General features: G+C 35.9%; 1 long non-coding RNA gene across 1 annotated transcript in view; it reads right to left on the bottom strand.

Annotated features, from left to right (window-relative positions):
- LOC147915781 (uncharacterized) overlaps window positions 1-17,223 on the bottom strand; it is a 109,966-nt gene extending 92,743 nt beyond the window's left edge. Inside the window, exon 1 of the long non-coding RNA XR_015553778.1 lies at window positions 17,055-17,223. This is a non-coding gene — a long non-coding RNA (uncharacterized LOC147915781). The remainder of the gene's footprint in view (window positions 1-17,054) is intronic.
- Between the last annotated feature and the right edge of the window lie 710 nt (window positions 17,224-17,933).

Below are 17,933 nucleotides of genomic sequence, written 5' to 3'. Positions count from 1 at the left end.
CCAAGAATCTTGTATATTCTGCCAGCAGGCTAACTTATTTGGTTTTAAAGAAAATAAAATCTCAAACCCTTACAGTTCTTGACAGATTTTTGCAAGAAGGATGAGATGCTGTTTGACACATGGCTTTTTAGAAGAGATGGGCAAGGGCAATTTGTGGGCTTGGTTAGGGGATATGAGAAGACTCTTCAGGATCCTCTAGAAAAATTCTTACTTAAGTGATGGGCAAGGGGTAAGACGAGGGGAACACCACTGTCCTACCTGTTAAGTGGTGTTTAGAGGTTGCAGGACAAGAGGTAGGATTGAAACAAGCTCTGGGAATGGTGCTTCAGATGCTGCTCACACTCCTCCAGTGGGAAGAAAGGTCAAGGAGTCACCAAGGATGATATATCGCTTTGGGTAAACCAAAAACATCAGAAGTACATGAGTGGCCACTCAAGCCTTTTGAATCTGAAAGTAATAAGCTGTGCTTTCAGGAACAGATCTTCTCTTTCCCTCCATGCCCCCTGATCCCTCTCTCCCCCTCTCCTCTGCCCTTAGCCATGTTTTGTTCAAGGTCCATGCAATTGAAAGTAACAAAATCCACTTGTTTATGGAAATAACAGAGCTTATTGACTCATATATACAAGCTGTGTGAAGGATAAGGTTAAAGACATTATCAGAAATAACTGGAACCAGATTCTGATGCCTTTAGGATTTTCTTCTTCTTATGTCTCCTCTCCATTTTCTCCCCTGGATAATGGCTTCATTCTTTCAGGGCCGTTGGGGTCATGTTTACAAACAACTACTTGTCTCACATACCTAAAATTTCACAATTAGAGCAAAATCAGATTTTTATTCTAGATTGAGTTTGAAGAATTCCAAGGAAGAATGCTCATAAGTCTAATTTAGATCAAAGTCCTGCTCATTGGCTCAATCACCTTAGACAGGGAGGTAAACTATTACAAGCACCACAGTTTTAGTCTCATATCCATCCTTATGATTCAGGGCAAGACAAGAAGCCATAATATCATAAAAATAGGAAAAGGGTATTAGGCATACAAAATCAATAAACATTAACTGAACATACCTTCACCCATAGTGGATATATTTATTATATAGGTAATATTAATAGTTTCTTCTAAACAATCTTTTTTATGGAAATTTTCATTTTTAAATAATAGGATAATCTAAATATAGAAGAAATATAACTGTTTATGAAAGTATTATTACAAAATAGAGAAGCACAGTAAATTTTAACAAGTTAAATTAAACTTGTTATAGAATTATTCTGAAATATTAATAGTTGTTTACATTCGATTACCAAAAAGATTTTTGTAAACATTGTTTTCTTCTTCAAAAATGAGAGCCAAATCATATACTGAAAAAGAAAAGATATAGTTCCCTGCTTATAAAGATCTGATCTTGCTCTTTGTCTAAAAATACAAATATCAGCGTTCAATTCCTAAAGAAAGCTATGTATCTAGCCCTTGAAAACTGAAATGGTGAGAGTATCTCCATATTAAAAAACTACTTTGTATCTGAAAGGCAAAATTCATATGATAAATATTTTTTGAGTATGAATGGTCATTTTGCTAGGGAAAATTATAAAAATGTTATGATCAGATCTTTCACTAATGATTATCAAAGGTTATTTTTCTTGCTCTACATCCACAGGCCACTGTATTAAATGCCGTAATATCCATAATATTTGGCCATCAAGATTATACTTTAAGCTTTAGACATATTAATGTCTGTCCTCTGGGGCAGTAATCCAATAAAATATCTAGTGATTTAATGAATTCACATATCATTTCTCCCTCTTCAAGATTGAAAATCCAATGGGAAAAGCCATCAGTTTACTTTTCATAGAAGCCAACATTCTGTAGAAATAATAATTATAGACATGAGACAGTGTGTATACACACATGCACTCAAAAATGTACAAAATTAGAAGAATTCAGACTCAAGAAATATTAAACAATTTCAACCTTTTAAGTATAGGAATATGTTGGCAAATATCACGTCATATGTTTGTCCAATTTGAGCTAATGTGTTATGGGTCAGTGGGTCAGCACAGACTAGTCTAATTCAGAATATGAATAAGAATTCAATCACATTGTCTGTCACAAATGCCATGGAGTGAGGCAAAATTTATTAGAATTGATACTGGAAGAGAAGGAAAATCTGTCCTCAAACCTAATATGGGAAGACATGAAATTGAAAGTTCATAATATAGCAACCCTTCTAATTTTAATATCTTACTAATAGCTATAACCTTAGGAGAGAGAGAACAATTTATACAGTTTAGTATTTGTAATTTATATATGTATATAAGTATATACATATATAAAAGGATAAATATTTTCTCTCTATATATAGAGATATAGATATAGATATAGACATAGATCTATCTCCATCATTTACTAGGTTTTCAATCCATTCTTCTCTTCCTTCCATGCTCTTTTTCTTGGATAATCACATCCAGACAAAGATTTGCCTATTAACAATATGCTTATGCTTATAGTATATCATCTATCTATCTTTTGAGAGATAAACATATATTTTCTGAGAGAATCAAAATCTTTTTGTCTGTAATAATAGATCTAGAAAGTAATGAAATTCTGGAATCTTGAAGAGAGAGCTGTTAAATTAGGCATGTAATAATCAATGGCATATTGTTTTGCTCAGTATTATGCTGCATGAACTCATCTTGAAAAGAGATATTCCAGCCATTTCAGAGCTTCTAGGGATTAGTGTTTGTGCTTATGTCTTGTGTTTCTCCCTTTGCATGGGCTGCATTGTTATTGAAATAAACAAGCCCTGAAGTAGAATTTACTTCATCAAAATGCATTACCCTTACTTTTAAGAAAAAAAAAATATTAGAGCTTCATGTCTTTACCCTAAAGGGAAAAGGTATTAAAACTGACCTTTGGGTATGCACAGTGGCATTTAGATTATTATATTAAGATAAAAACAAATTATAATTTCAGCTATATTATGGGACCCTGACCTTTTTCTATATTAGTAGTATAGTACTTTCAGAAAGGAAAAATAATAGCTGTCTTAAGCTTGTAAGTGACTATCCAATATAAGATGTCAATTGCTAGCTCATTCTCTTTTTTTTTTCACGCCGGAGCACAGCTTGTAACAGAGTCTTTATTGATCTAATAGAAAGAAGAGATGTAAGTACATCAAATGGCTCCTTTCCATTCCATGAATCATATGAAACTGAAATGAAGGAGCATCTACAACGGTTAATACCTATAACACTATCTGCTACATAGAATGCGTCCGCTTTTATTAAATCAATTAATTAAAACAATTTGTCCGAGCAAAGTCAAACAAAATTAATAGTCTGCTTGGGACCCGCCCAGTGGTGCAAGCAGTTAAGTGCACGCGCTCCACTGCGGCGGCCCGGGGTTCACAGGTTCAGATCCTGGGCGTGCACTGATGCACCGCTTATCATGCCATGCTGTGGCAGCATCCCATATAAAGTGGAGGAACATGGGCATGGATGTTAGCTCAGGGCCAGTCTTCCTTAGCAAAAAGAGGAGGATTGGCAGATGTTAGCTCAGGGCCGATCTTCCTCACAAAAATAATAATAATAATAGTCTGCTTGAGTAGTCTGCAGAAGCTAAACAGGATTCTGTATATGCCATCCAGGAAACCAATAGCTGCTTGTTTTAAGAAAACATACTCATTGCCATAACATGGAAGTTCTGTAAAGGTGACCTCTTTGTATAGGGCACAACCTTCCTAGTAGAGGATGTGTTGGAGATTAGGAGAGGAAGCTTATGTCCACTTGTTTCTCAGTTCCCAGAGACTCTGCTGCTACAGCAGAGGATCCTGTAGCTCTTGCCCCTGTAACAATAATTTTCCCATCTGCTTCATGGGCCCAGCATCTTCTGCCTGCTCCTGATATGTTCATGTTTGTTGGAGGTTTGTAGGAGCCCAATAAATAATACTTCTCTAAATCCTCTAGGTTATGACGCCATTGAGAAAAAAATATAAAGTTTCAGGCAGATATAAGAAGAAAAAAATTACCCTTCCTTCCTTCCTTCATTTCTTTCTGTTTCTTTCTCTGTTAAATTTAGTAATGGAGGAGGTAGCTTTGCTTGGTACACACCCCCTGTAGCGGTCAGGGCTCTGACATCCCAGGCACAGAGCAGGGCAAGACATGTTCTCTACAAATAGGCTAACACTCGAAAGGAAGAGAGAAAGTGAAAGCATCCAAAATATGCATGCTCACTTCTTCTTCTAGAGGCGCCAATTTGATGGAGGAAGTGTTTAGAAGACAGAAAAGGACAGGAGTGCTAGGCTAGAAGAACTCCTTCCATGGGCAAGGAAACGTCAGTGGTGGGGAGAGTTATTCCTCCTGCCCCTAACAGCTGCATTCCCCGGGTTTTCAATACATTATTCTCTTCCCTTCATACTATTTTTCTGGGGTAATCACATCCAGACTCATAGTTTTGCTTATTATCTATATGCTTATTTTCTCAAATGGTTACTCTCATAGCTGGTTTTCCACCCTGAGTTTCAGATTCATCTATTTAAATTTCAACAAAATAACTCAATTTGGATTTTTCCATGGATATCTTAAACTAAACACATCCAGAATAAACATCCTCATCTATCCCTAAAATATTTATCTCACTCTAACACCTCCTACTATTCTTCCCCCAATCATAAATTTCACTATCCCAACCAGAAATTTGAATAATGCTTGAGTCTTTCTTTGTCTCCTAATGTATGTATTAAACCATGTACTACTGATTTTATATCTTACATATGTTGCTAATCATTCTCCTCTTTTCATCCCTACTACTTAAGGCTTTTGACATTTTGTATCCAATCTATGGCAATAATCTCCTAGCTCCCTATAAATCATTCCCTCATGTTTTACTGGAGTGAAGCAAGAAATAAAAAGTAAATATAACAATTTTACTCACCTTTGTAGGGTCGTTTGTTACCTATTACATAGTATAAAACCTAAATGTATAGCATATTTTAACAGATCATCCAAGATCGGTTACCTCATATTCTTGTATTTGTCTTTTTCCTATTCCTGAGTCAGGATGGTTTTAGGTGAAAGAAAATCTCTATAAAAGTGATTTGACGTTATGCTGTTTCTTATTTGACAAAGTGAGTGAGACAGATGCAGATGGGACAGCTTCAGGGTTGGTGAAATAAGAGTTTCTGTAATATTAAGAAGGTTGTACATTCTTCCCTTATTTCACTCTGACAACCTCAAAATGTTGGCTTGTCCTCTTAGGCTGCTACTTTTCAAGGTCCCAAAATACCTTTGGCATCATATGCAGATGGCATGAACAGAGTCAGAAACAGGGCTCACTTTTAGGCACAAGCACAGCAGGATTAAAATTAACAGCCACTAAAGAGATGTATTTCCTCATCATGATTTGGCCACTGACTGATCAACCTTCGTCAATGAAGTTTACCTTTCTAAACTTCATTTTTTGCAACCCCAACCAAAAATTTGAATAATTCAAATAAAGTGGTTAGATTGAATAATCTCTAAATTGTATTCCAGCTTTAAGGTTTTGGAAAAGTTTGCAGCCATGTTGCTTTGGAATTCCTGCTGAAGTACAGTAGTGAAGGATAACGAAGCCAAACAGTACACGCACTGAATCCAGGAGTCACCAGAACATGCTGTGTCATCCTCTCCATTTGCTTACAGAACCAGAGAATGACAACATTTAAAGGGAATTTAAAGTTCACCCAGCACAATTATCTGTCAGTTGTTTGATCTCTCTACCATATTCCTGACAAGAAGTCATTCTTCAATGAATGCATAAATACCTAGCCGTCAGGAACTCAAATATCTTCCTAATAATGGGTAGGATCTTACTGCTCTTAGTTCCCATCTGATTGACTTCTTTTGGGAACATCCTAAGAATCATTCTTTTACATGAATAGTAAATGAACATTCTCAAATATTTAAAAATAGTTATCAGGCCCTTCAAGAGATTTATCTTTCCAAGTTAAATCCCCTCACCTTTAAGCATTACTCTTCTGAAATAATTTTAAATATTTAAAAATACAATTTGCTTTTTGAAAGTCTTTCAGTTTCTTAGGACATGGCGCAGAACTTTATAATTTATAATTCAAGTCAGTCTATCCATCCCTCCATTTTTCCGTCTATCTGCCAATCCACCCATCAATATATTTTCCTATTTCTTGCATTATCCAGCAAAGACCCTCAGATTTGCTCTCTTATAAATAAATAAATCAGAGAACAGAGCAGGAGTTTCAACTGCTTTGTTATTTTACGTATTCTAAACAATAATTCCTAGGTTAGTGTCTCAATTAATTATACACAGAGAAGTAGATACAGAGACTGATTGTTAAGTTCATTATTCACTGGCCACTTTTTAATAATCCAGATTTCACTGTTCGACTTGTTACAAGTCTAAAGGAAAAACAAATTACATACACACACACACGTGCATATCCACATATATCACCTAAAGTCCTACTACACACATTGTGGTATATCTCATTCATTATTTTTGCTGCAGATATGCTTTTATAAATTTGATTCTGTGACTTGTGTAATGTTACACTGAATTTTTAATTATATTAGTTTTTATTTATAAGCATGTTCACTTTTAAAGCTAATATTTATTGCAAATTTAAGGTGTACAAGATCTATTCCTAAGAAGTTGTGAACTTTTTTCTCTTTCAGTCCCCGCATGACGTCTGTGAGACAGGTCAGTATAGCTGATGTCAGAGGCAGTGTAGCATCTCGGCCAAGAGCCTGGAGGCTGGAGCCAGGCTCCACCCCTCATTAGCCATGACCTTGGGCCTCAGTTTCTTTGTAGGTAAGTAGAAATATACTTACTTCAAAGGTTGTTATGAAAATTAGATTAGTTAATATTTTTAAAGCCAGACATATAGCTAGCTTTATTAAATGTCTATTAAATAAAATAAATGCTTTCCAGATCATACAGCTAAGAAGTAAGGGAGCTAGAATTCAATCAAGACTAAATTATTTGTAAATGTCAAAATACAAATAAATGCAGATATCTGTGAGGAAGGGTTTTAAAATCAAAGAAAATTAACTAGAATAACTCGACTTCAAAATTAATTTGCAAACACATACATATTTTAAAATATTTCCTCTGAAATCTCAGTATTTTCTAAATTTATATTTTACATGATTTTATCTTTTCTATATTTATTCTCAATGGAGGATAGATATATCATGCCATTTCCTACCAACACACTATTCTCCGCTGTCAGTTTAGAGGCTGGTATAGTTGCCTATTCAGATCTTCACCTCAAATACTGATTGAAGTTCCCAGCTCCTAGCCAAGCCCAGTGAAAAACAATCTTTCATCTGGTTTACTCCACAGTCCTGAAATAAGATCATCTTAAACATTATTATTACCTTCACTCGGAACATAGGTGTATGTGAAAATCTTTAATCCATATAATGCACTGCAAGCAGGACTTTTGGTATTTCAGTACTACTCATGTCACTTTATTTGTAGTTGCTACATGTTGCCAAATGCTTTGCAAAAAGTTTTTTTCTCCTGAACATAATTTATTGCCACAGTGCCTGACACTTAGAAGGCAATACTTTTGTCAAAAGACAAATAAGAGTTTAATTCTCAAAATGACTAGAGAAATTAAAAATCACTGATTGGGGTAGGGTGGGGTAATTAAGTGGGGGGTTGGCATTCTGCCTTGCCCTGATTCTCTGCTGATTCAGCTGGACCTTGCTATTCACTTTCAGGAAGCTGGGCTTATAATTTTCCAAGAATGACCATAGCATGGTGGTTTCCAGATGTTCTTCCTAATTCTGTTTCATCAACTTGAAATTAATGAAGGATCCTAGCAATTCCAGTGCTAGTTATTTTTTTTTCTAAATCTTAGTTCTCTATATCGTTATGAATTTTGAACATTTGACATCTTTATAGGTATTTTAGTGGGGAGTCTGAAGAAGCTGCCAAGAAGATGTCATTTTCAATGTGCATAATTTTAATTTAATATTAAGATGCTTTATTAGGGCCAAAGTAACATATTCTGTTAGATTAATACCCGTGCCAGCTTATTTTGATGGATAAATATATTATGCATGCAAAGGCAGTTTTAATATATAATAATAATATGTTAGATATTTTATTGATATGTTGGGGGAAATTTCCTTGAGATTTGGGAAAAATCAGAGTCCGATGGCTTGAGGAATAATAATGATGGAGCTTCTGAGGGTGGAACATGGGAACCAGCATTTTTTTAATTATGCTAAATTTTTTAAAATTGCACTTGTCAAAATAAAACAAAAACAACAAAAAATTTAATAATAAAAATTATAAAATACGTGGATTTAAATGAAAGGCCCTCCTTCACATGCCTTGTGGGATGTTACAGTACCTCATGGGAAATTCCAGTTTTTCAAAATAGTAAGCACACCTTGGGTGAGAGGTTGCCATGACAGCACATAGGGCAGCAGGCACCTAATTGTTCTCTCTCTACAACGATTTCCCTTGGCTTTCTCATCTCTCACTTAAAAGCTACTGGCTAGGCTTCTTTCCTTCATGGGGGCTAATTCTTTGTTCAGTTGCATTAGCGCTATATTCAGAGAGCAAATGGTCTGCCAGCTGGATCCACAAACACAATTGGATCACATCCAAATAACATCCGCAGAGCTCGGTTACAATCTATGGGGAAAAAGACCAAAATTGACACTTTGCAATTTTGGTGAAAATCTACTTGGAATATTTTCCTCACAATATTCATATATCCACAAACAGAGAAATTTTATTTGAAACATGTGGAAATATATGCAGTATCTTTATCTTAAAAAATCAACTTGGACATTTAAATTATCTTCAATTTAAGCTGATGTTCATGTATGTTAGTATAAAAACACTTGAAGCTGAATACTTATTTCCTATTCCTACTCTTTACCACCCAGTACAGTTTACCTCAGTCCCTTTTATTTTTATTTTAGTTTTTTATGGATGAAAAAGCTAGTATTTATTTTTTTCCAGCTTTTTTAAGGTATGATTGACAATAAAAATCATTACATTTAACATGTACGACATGATGTTTTGATATATGTATACATTGTGAAATGATTACCATAATCAAGTTAATTAATTTATCCATCACCTCACATAGTTGTCTGTGTGTGTGTGTGTGTGTGTGTGTGTGGTAAGAACACTTGAAATCTACTCTCTTAGCAACTTTCGGATATATAACACATTGTTATTACCTATAGTCACCATGCTGTATATTTGGTCTCCAGAACTTATTCATCTTATAACTGAGAGTTTGTATACTTTGATCAATATCTCCCCTTTGCTCCCACCCCACAGCCCCTGCTAACCATCATTTATCTCTCTGTTTCTGTGAGTTCATCTTTTTTAGATCCCAAATATAAGTGAAATCATGCAATATTTGTCTTTCTGTGTCTGGCTTAACTTAGCATAATATCTTCAAGGTCCATCTATGTTGTTGCTGAATAATATTCCATTGTTCTCAGCCCTTTTTATATTTACTCTGTAAGACCCTTTTACTGACCAGAGATACAACCAATTGTGTGACTACTAATTATTCATAAAAAATAAGTCCAATGAAGCATTATTATCAATAGCTTAATCAGGTGACATTATGACAAAAACAGGGAATATTAGATAATAAATTTAGTAAAAATGAGAGATTTAGAAGGGTGAAATATACAGAGATAGGTATAAATGGCTACTATAAGGATTGAAGACTAGGTTTCTTCATCACACCAGTATTTTTTTCCTGCTTGCAAGTTTTAAAATTACTTCATCCTTGCATTTGTACTGCCATCAAGCAGAAGTTTGGGAAGCAGACATATGAATCTCCTGGAGGGGCTTCTCAGAGCTCCCAGAGAGGCTGCCATGTGCTATGGGATCCTTACCCCAGCTTCAGCCATTTTTAAGTTGATGATCATTTGGAAAAGTCTGCTTAAAGAAAGAATAGTTGAAAATAACAGTCTTTTAGTGATGTCTTTGTACTTAACTGCAAATCAGATATAAACAAACTACTTAATCTTTCTGATATGTATCACTCATTAAAATGACTAGACTAAGAACAGAAACTGTGTTACCACAGTATTGATTTATGGGAATGAAATTGAAGTAGATACAGAAAGAGGGTTTTTTGTGTGTCTGTGTGTATCTTTGTTTTTACATGTTAAGGCAGTACTCTTCAATGAGGTTAAGCAAATTTGAAGTATATCCATAAAAGTGCTGCAAACTATTTTGAGTTTCATATAAAGAGTCAATTCCTACTGATCTAATGAATCTTTTTGGAATCATAGATCCTCTTGCTAATCTCAAAATTTATGGATTGTATTTTATCAAAAAAAAGTCAAATAATTTCATATGTAATTTCAGGGATTCGTAGCCCATGAAGCTCATCCACAAATTTCCTGAGTCCACTGATTTCTGGTTAAGATGCCCTGTAATTAAGCAAATTCATAGAAAGTAATTGAGAATATTTTCTTCATTTCAGTAGTCCAAGCCTGGGCAGCTGTCTTTGAGCTTACCTCCTGTTAACGTGTCTTACAACCTTGTCCCTAGTTCCTTCCCAACAATAGGCAAAAAAACAACAAAAATGAGGGACTGTTTATTACCCAGTTGACCATAGAGTTTGGTCAACATGTCTGCTACTAATTCCCAGGGGTTTCCTTCAAATTCTACTGATCAGCCCACAGTACCCTACTCCTGCCCCTACCAGAAAGTTATGTTAATGTCAGCATACTATCCTCGTTGCCAGAACTATTTGGATTTTACCCTATTTTAGTAAGTTTGACAATACAAAGGAGAGCTAGAAGCAGGAGATCTCCTACCAAAAGAGGTATATAAGCTAGTAATTTAGCCTTACAGACTCTATGAATTTTGACAGAAGACATCAGACTACTGGTTCAGACACAACAGACTATCACTCACAGAAAAACAGTAGTAAAAACATCAGTAAAGGATAATTAAGAGAGAGCCTGCACATTCATTGAGTCCACCATGGGAAAGGAACTCTGAGCTTACAGAATCCTCTATGACACATTCCCTAAATATTATGTGATACATTCCTATTATGCATTACCTTACCCCTGTATTTACACCTGCATAAACAATCCTGAAAAGTGGCTTACATGATAGAACTTGAGGTCACAGCCTTGAAATTTTTGCACACTCAGCGCAGTATGTACAAGTGTAAGAGGTCTATGGCACACTGCCTCCCAACAATATCATGTAATGAAATGTGTCAGCATTTACAAAATTTGCAATACGCAGTGAACCAACATTTTCTAAGTAAGCAATTCATGATGTTACACAATTATGCATGATTTAAAAAATCTACTCAAAGTGTAAAATAGATCAATGGATTTTAATGTAACAGGGTAAAAACGGTTCATTTATATGATTTCAGATTACACATTACAACTAAACTTTTAAGCAACTCCAACTTGCCCGGTTTGGGTGTAGTATCAAAGAAACACAGCCATAATTATCTGATAAGAGTATTAAAATACTCTTCTCTTCCAACTACCCATTTGTGAAATTTAAATTTGAAAAGATCTAAATAAATAGAAAAAGTGCCATTTTCTTGATTGGAACAGCCAAGATTCTTTAGATATAGATTCTCTTCCAAATTCATCTATATATTTAACACAATTCCAATAAAAATTGTCATCAAGATTTTTAAATAGAAATTGACAATCTTAGTGTAGCTTTTCCATAGTAATACAAAATAATCTAGAATAATCAAAAAATTTTTGAGTAAAGAAAAAACTGTAGAGAACTTACACTATCATAAAAGAGGTACTGTAAAAACGAATAATTAAGCCATTATGATATTGGAATAAAAATAGATTTTTAGATCAATATAAAAAAATAGAGGCTATCAATAAATTGACACATATATACATATATAGTCAATTGATTTTTTAGCAAATGTGCCAAGTTAACTTTTTGGGAAAACGATAGTCTTTTTTAAAAAATGGGCAAAATAGTACAACTGCTTTGAAAAACATTTTGTCATAATATATATGTCATAATTGTCATAATTTATATATAAAACATTTTTATATATAAATTTAAGCATGTATTAATCATATACTCAATACACATTAACCATACATTACACATATACTAACCGCATGACCCACAAATCCTAGGTATTTATGCAAGAGACATGAAAATGTATATCTAAATAAAGACTTATACATAAATATTTATAGAAGCTTTATTCATATTAGCCAAAAGCTAGAAACTACCCAAATATCTATCAATAGGTCAATAGATAAAGAAATTGTGGTATACACATTGGAATACTATTCAGCCACAAAATGCAATAAAGTACTGATACAAGCAAAAATATGGACAAATTTCAAAAACATAAATGTGTACTAAGTTAAAGAAACCAGGCCAAAAAAGTATACTCAGTGATTCCTTCATATGAAATTCTAGAAGTGGCAGTGATTGTCTGGGACCAGGGTTGAGTGGGTGGTTTGGTGGAGATATTTACAAATCCGAGTAAAAAAACTTTTTAGGTTGACGGAACTGTTCTTTAGATTGCAGTGGTCATTATATGGTGTTATAGACTGAATCATGTTCTCCCAAAATTCATATGATGAAGCTATAACCCGCAATGTGACTACATTTGGAGATAGGAGTCTTTAAAGCAGTAATTAAGGTTAAATGAGGTCATAAGGGTTGGGGTCCTAATCCAATGGGACTGGTGTCCTTACACAAAGAGGAAGAAACTCCAGGGGTACACACACACAAGAAAAGGCCACATGAGGACACAGAGAGAAGATGGCCATCTGCAAACCAAGGGGAGAGGCCTCAGGAGAAACGAAACCTGCTGGCACCTTGATCTTGGACTTCTAGCCTCCAGAACAGTGAGAAATAAATTTCTGTTTTTTTAAGCTGCCCAATCTGTGGTATTTTCTTGTGACAGCCCTAGCTGACAAATATGTATGGGTTTATACATCTGTGAAAACTCATCAAACTGTGCATTTAAGATGGGAGGATTTTACTGAATGCAAATGACACCTTAATAAAGTTGATTTATAAAATTTCTTTAAGGTATGGAAAAAAGAGCACTGGGCTTAATGCTTTATACATTAATTAGCATTCCCTAAATGGGAAACAGAACATTTGTTCCCTATTTAGGATTTCTACAGGATGACTATACATTTTACAACAGACATGGTGATCTCACACTGGTTTAAATAGCCTATATCCAGAATGGAAAAATAAGAAAAGGCAAGGATATTAGGCTTTTAAATGGTTTTGTTGGCAGCTTTGAAGTGTCACCAGCAATAAAAGATATTTCTCTATAGCTCTGGAAAAAGAATAAAATCACAAATGCCACTGTCGTCAAAGGTGCATTCTTTGTGTAAATAGAATATCCTCCCTGAGGGATCCCTGAACTAATTGAGAGAAATTAGAGGAAGCTGGAGTTCTTGCAGGATGGGTACAGTTAGAGCCAGAGGAATACAGATTTGATTTATTATCATTATTTTGACCTGCTGGATGTCCTCAAGTATTTATATCTTGGGGAAAATAAGCTACTATAAAAATAGAGCTAGAGATAGATGTGGAGCTTGTAGACATATATAGCATAGTGATATGGATGACGAGTATAAATAAATAGATACATACATACATAGGTATATAGATTTAGATAGAGAGAAAATTAGATAAATATATAGATAAAGTTATATAAATATACAGGTAGGATGTAAATGTATAGGTATATAGATGTACCTATACAAAAATTGATAGGTCCTGCTAATAGTTTTGGGATAGGTTGTGAGTCATTTTGCGCTAAACATTCATGCTATACACACAATTAACTTAGTATACAGTTAGATTAGCATATTCAGTGGATTCTCGTGGAAAATTCCAAAATTCAAGAAAAAGATCCAAAGTGAACTAAAAACCATGTTCTTTCCTCCTTAATGAGCACAGTTAATTGAATAAGTTAAGAGGAATTTAGTAAGTTGTGTGTGCTTATTTTAATTTTTTTCTCTGGATTTTCAAAATGAGACATGCTATAACAAAGCTAGTTATTGACTGTAACAAGTGTAGCTTCTATCAATTGTATAGTTTTTTTTTAATATGTAATTTTTAACTACATTTTATCTCCTCTATAATGTTATAATATATTTAAAACTGTCATGTCTGGGTTATATTACCCACATTCTACCAAATACCCAAGAGTTGAGTGCACTTATGCTAATATACTGCATATAAGGCCCACAAAATGCTTTGTTATTTGTGATTTGATAATCACCAGAAAATAGTACTTGTACTAGTATAATTACAAAGCTTATTCTGAGAAAGCAAGAGATACTCATTGGTGATATGTGTTCCCCTCTTCTCATATTTAATTCTTTGATTTAACCAATGAAATAAGGTGTTATTTAGCATATTAAAAGTTATATATTTATAAGGAATGTTAATCCATTCAAACAGAATGAAAGACTTCAAATGAAATTTTCTAAGCTACTTTTAGGTAAGATGTGTTTTGAGGTAAATGTTAAAGTTTAAGGTAATTTGTGACATGATATTTTACCTAAAATATATTAAGGATTATTTATAAAACATTCCTAAAACATCTTACTATACTTGTTATAGTAAAAGAAACCTTTCCTTTGCGTTTTATAACAAATTTAGTGAATGTACAGGAGAAACATGAGGAAAAGCCGACAGCAACATGCTGTATCACAATGGGTTTATGATGCAGAAATCTGGTTTACAGAGAACAAAATTGCAGATAAGTCATGAAAGAGCCTTTGGAAAAGTGAATAATGTTTTCTTTAGAATGTGACAACCATTTAAGAAAAGACTGTTTCATTCCATACACTGTGAATTCCTTAGAGTGTCCAAATTGTTTTTAAATAGTGCATTCTACTTTGTTCATCTTTGAACAATGGCTTTATTATACAAATTCCTGTTTTACTTAAGAGTGATTTTTCTAAATTTCTTTACTCTTTTGTGTTGCTGAAAGAAATAGGTCCACTATTAAAAAGAACAACTTAATCAAGCTAGGCATACTGCTTAATGGTAATCTTGAGATTTCTTTCTAATACTTTCCAAGATTCTCACCATTATTTCTTGAACTACTAGTCTTCCTTTTTGAAGGAAGAGAATTTTTGATTTTAGTGTGATTTGGAGGAATAAATCCCATTACTATATGTCCTCCTGTATAGGCATAACCAGACTAACTGATTCTGCAAAGGATAATATTTACCTAAGCATAATTGTAAATTTTCTTCATATTCTTAGATATTCTTAACCACCAACTAGACAAAGTAGGAAAAATTATAAGATTGCAAATACTATAGACATTGACATGTAAAAATTCTGGAGTTGCTTGCAGCCATTAGAAGTGGAAGAGGAGAAGAAGGCAAGTGTGAAGTTTTTCATCTAAAGAAATTAGGAGAAATGAAGTTAGGGGAATTTTATGGAACAGAAACAGTGGTTTACATCTGGAAATTAAAGTTTAAAAGGGAATTAATAGAAGATTTTAAAAACAACATATGTTGGAAGGGGACAAAAGAAGGTGAAGATATTGAGCAACTTCTTTTCTTTTATAGCAGAGAACAAATAAATATTTCCTTAAGTTGATAAGTCAAAGAATATACCATCATGCATTGCTTAATGATGGGGATACATTCTGAGAAGTGCATCATTAGGTGATTTTGTCATTGTGCAAACGTCATAGAGTGTACCTACACAAATCTGGGTGGTATTGCCTACTACACACCTAGGCTTAATGGTGTTAATCTTATGGGACCACCATCGTATATGTGGTCCATCATTGACCATATTGTCATTATGCCATTCATGACTGTACGTATAAGTATATTACAGACAGTCCACTACTTACCATACTGCAATTACTAGTTTTCAACGTTATGATGGTGTGAAAGTGATATGTATTCAGTAGAAACTGTACTTCGAATTTTGAGTTTTGATCTCTTCCTGGGCTAGTGATATGCGGTACGATACTCTCTCCTGATGCCGGGCAGCAGCAGTGAGCCGCAGTTCCCAGTCGGTCACCTGATCATGAGGGTGAACAACTGACACACTTACAACCATTCTGTACCCATACAACCATTCTGTTTTTCACTTTCAGTACAGTATTCAATAAATTACATGAGATATTCAACACTTTATTATGAAATATGCTTTGTGTTAGATGATTTTGCCCAACTGTAGGCTAATGTTCTGAGCACATTTAAGGTAGGCTAGGCTAAGCTATGCTGTTAGCTAGGTTAGGTGTATTAAATGCATTTTCGACTTAATGGTATTTTCACTTACTGTGGTCTTATTGGGATGTAAACCCATGGTAAGTCGAGAAAGATCTGTATTTATAATTCTGGAGTTAACCATCCATAGAAACATAAATGGAAATATTCAGGTATAGATAGCTCTGAGAGAGAGACTGGTAGTTGTAAGTGAGGTTTGCAAAGAAAAATGTATTTCATTTGTAGCTTTGATATGTATTAAATTTTTGTTAACGTTTTACTTTATTACAATAATATTATAAATGTCTTTTAAGAAGATGGCGGCGTAGGCAGACTCTGAACTCACCTCCTCCCGTGGACACAGCCAATTTACAACTACTCGTGGAAAAATTACCCCTGAGACAGAACTGAAAACTGGATGAGAGGAACTCCTGCAACAACGGACAATCCTAACTGGGGTGCAGGAGGCAGAGACTCCCTTCCGGAGAGGAAAAACGCCGCCTTCACAAGCCGCCAGCGTCAGGGCCGGCCGCCGGGAGCAGCTCACAGGTACGCAGCCTCCCTGGAGGAGCGGGGCCCTGAGCCGGGGAGCGCCCCCGCTGTGGGCATTTTGTGGACCCAGCACAATCGACACCAGCGGCATAATATCTGACTTTGCCTGCTACTAAAGCATTGGGGAGCACCCCCAGAAAACCCGGTTCACAAAGAAACTAAAACTGGCTCTTAAAGGGCCCGCGTACAAACTCACCCGTTCCAGAAAGCATCCTAAAATCACCAGAAAGAAAGGTGCACACTGCTTTGGTGATAAGAGACTCACCTAATAGGCCCTGAGTGCATCTCGGTGAGGGGTGAGACCTCTCCAGGGACTGGGACATTGGCGGCGGCCATTGTTGTGGCCTGGTGTGAGCGTGCTGACACAGACGCCATTGGAGTTTTCCCTGAGACCTGCTAGCCCAGGGTCTGCTCCACCCGCTAGAGCATCGATTTAATCCAGCTCAGCCAAGGCAGGCAGCCCACCCTAGAGACTGGCCCCACCTAACAACAAGCCCTCAGGCAACGTGTGGGCCTGCATAGATTGGTGACTGGATTTTCTGCAGCCTGGCAACTGAGCTGACTTGAGCGGGGCAGGGTGTGCACAAGGAGCGGGTGGAGAGTGTGGGGTGGTGGCGGAGTGTGTGGGGCTCCCGCCGTGGAGAGACTGGGTCCGCTTGGGGAGGTCGGGGCACTCACACGGGGCAGGACTATGTTGACTGTGTGTGTGGACCTCTGGGCGGCAGGGCTTGTCAGCTGCAGAAGACTTGTGCTTCTCAAAGACCCACATAGGAGGTTTGCCCCACCTTCCAAAGCCTGAAACAATTGGGTGCTCCTGTGCCTGAGGCCAACCCCACCCAGCTGCAATCCTCAGAGAGCTGACAAGAGACCTAATAGGCTAGAGGTTTACAGCAATTCTAAGGCCCTGAGCCTAACAACCTGCCACACTGGGGGCCTACTCACTTAAAAGAAATACTGCAACACAAATGTGGTATTAGAACTTACAGCCAACTGTGCTGGGGCTCCCCACACCTGATAAAGAGACTGAAGGGCCCACAACAACTACAAGCAGCTGAGCATTACAACAGCTGGCCAGGAGCATAACTCAGCCTCCCTGGGCGCCTATAGGGAGAGCTAACAGGCCACAATAGAAGGACACACGTAG

The sequence above is a fragment of the Ceratotherium simum genome, chromosome 12 (assembly GCF_057802395.1).
Source record: "Ceratotherium simum simum isolate JZ-2026a chromosome 12, ASM5780239v1, whole genome shotgun sequence".
Classification (NCBI taxonomy): domain Eukaryota; kingdom Metazoa; phylum Chordata; class Mammalia; order Perissodactyla; family Rhinocerotidae; genus Ceratotherium; species Ceratotherium simum.
Note: the sequence above shows the minus strand (reverse complement) of the source record. Positions and strands in the feature narration are given on the sequence as shown.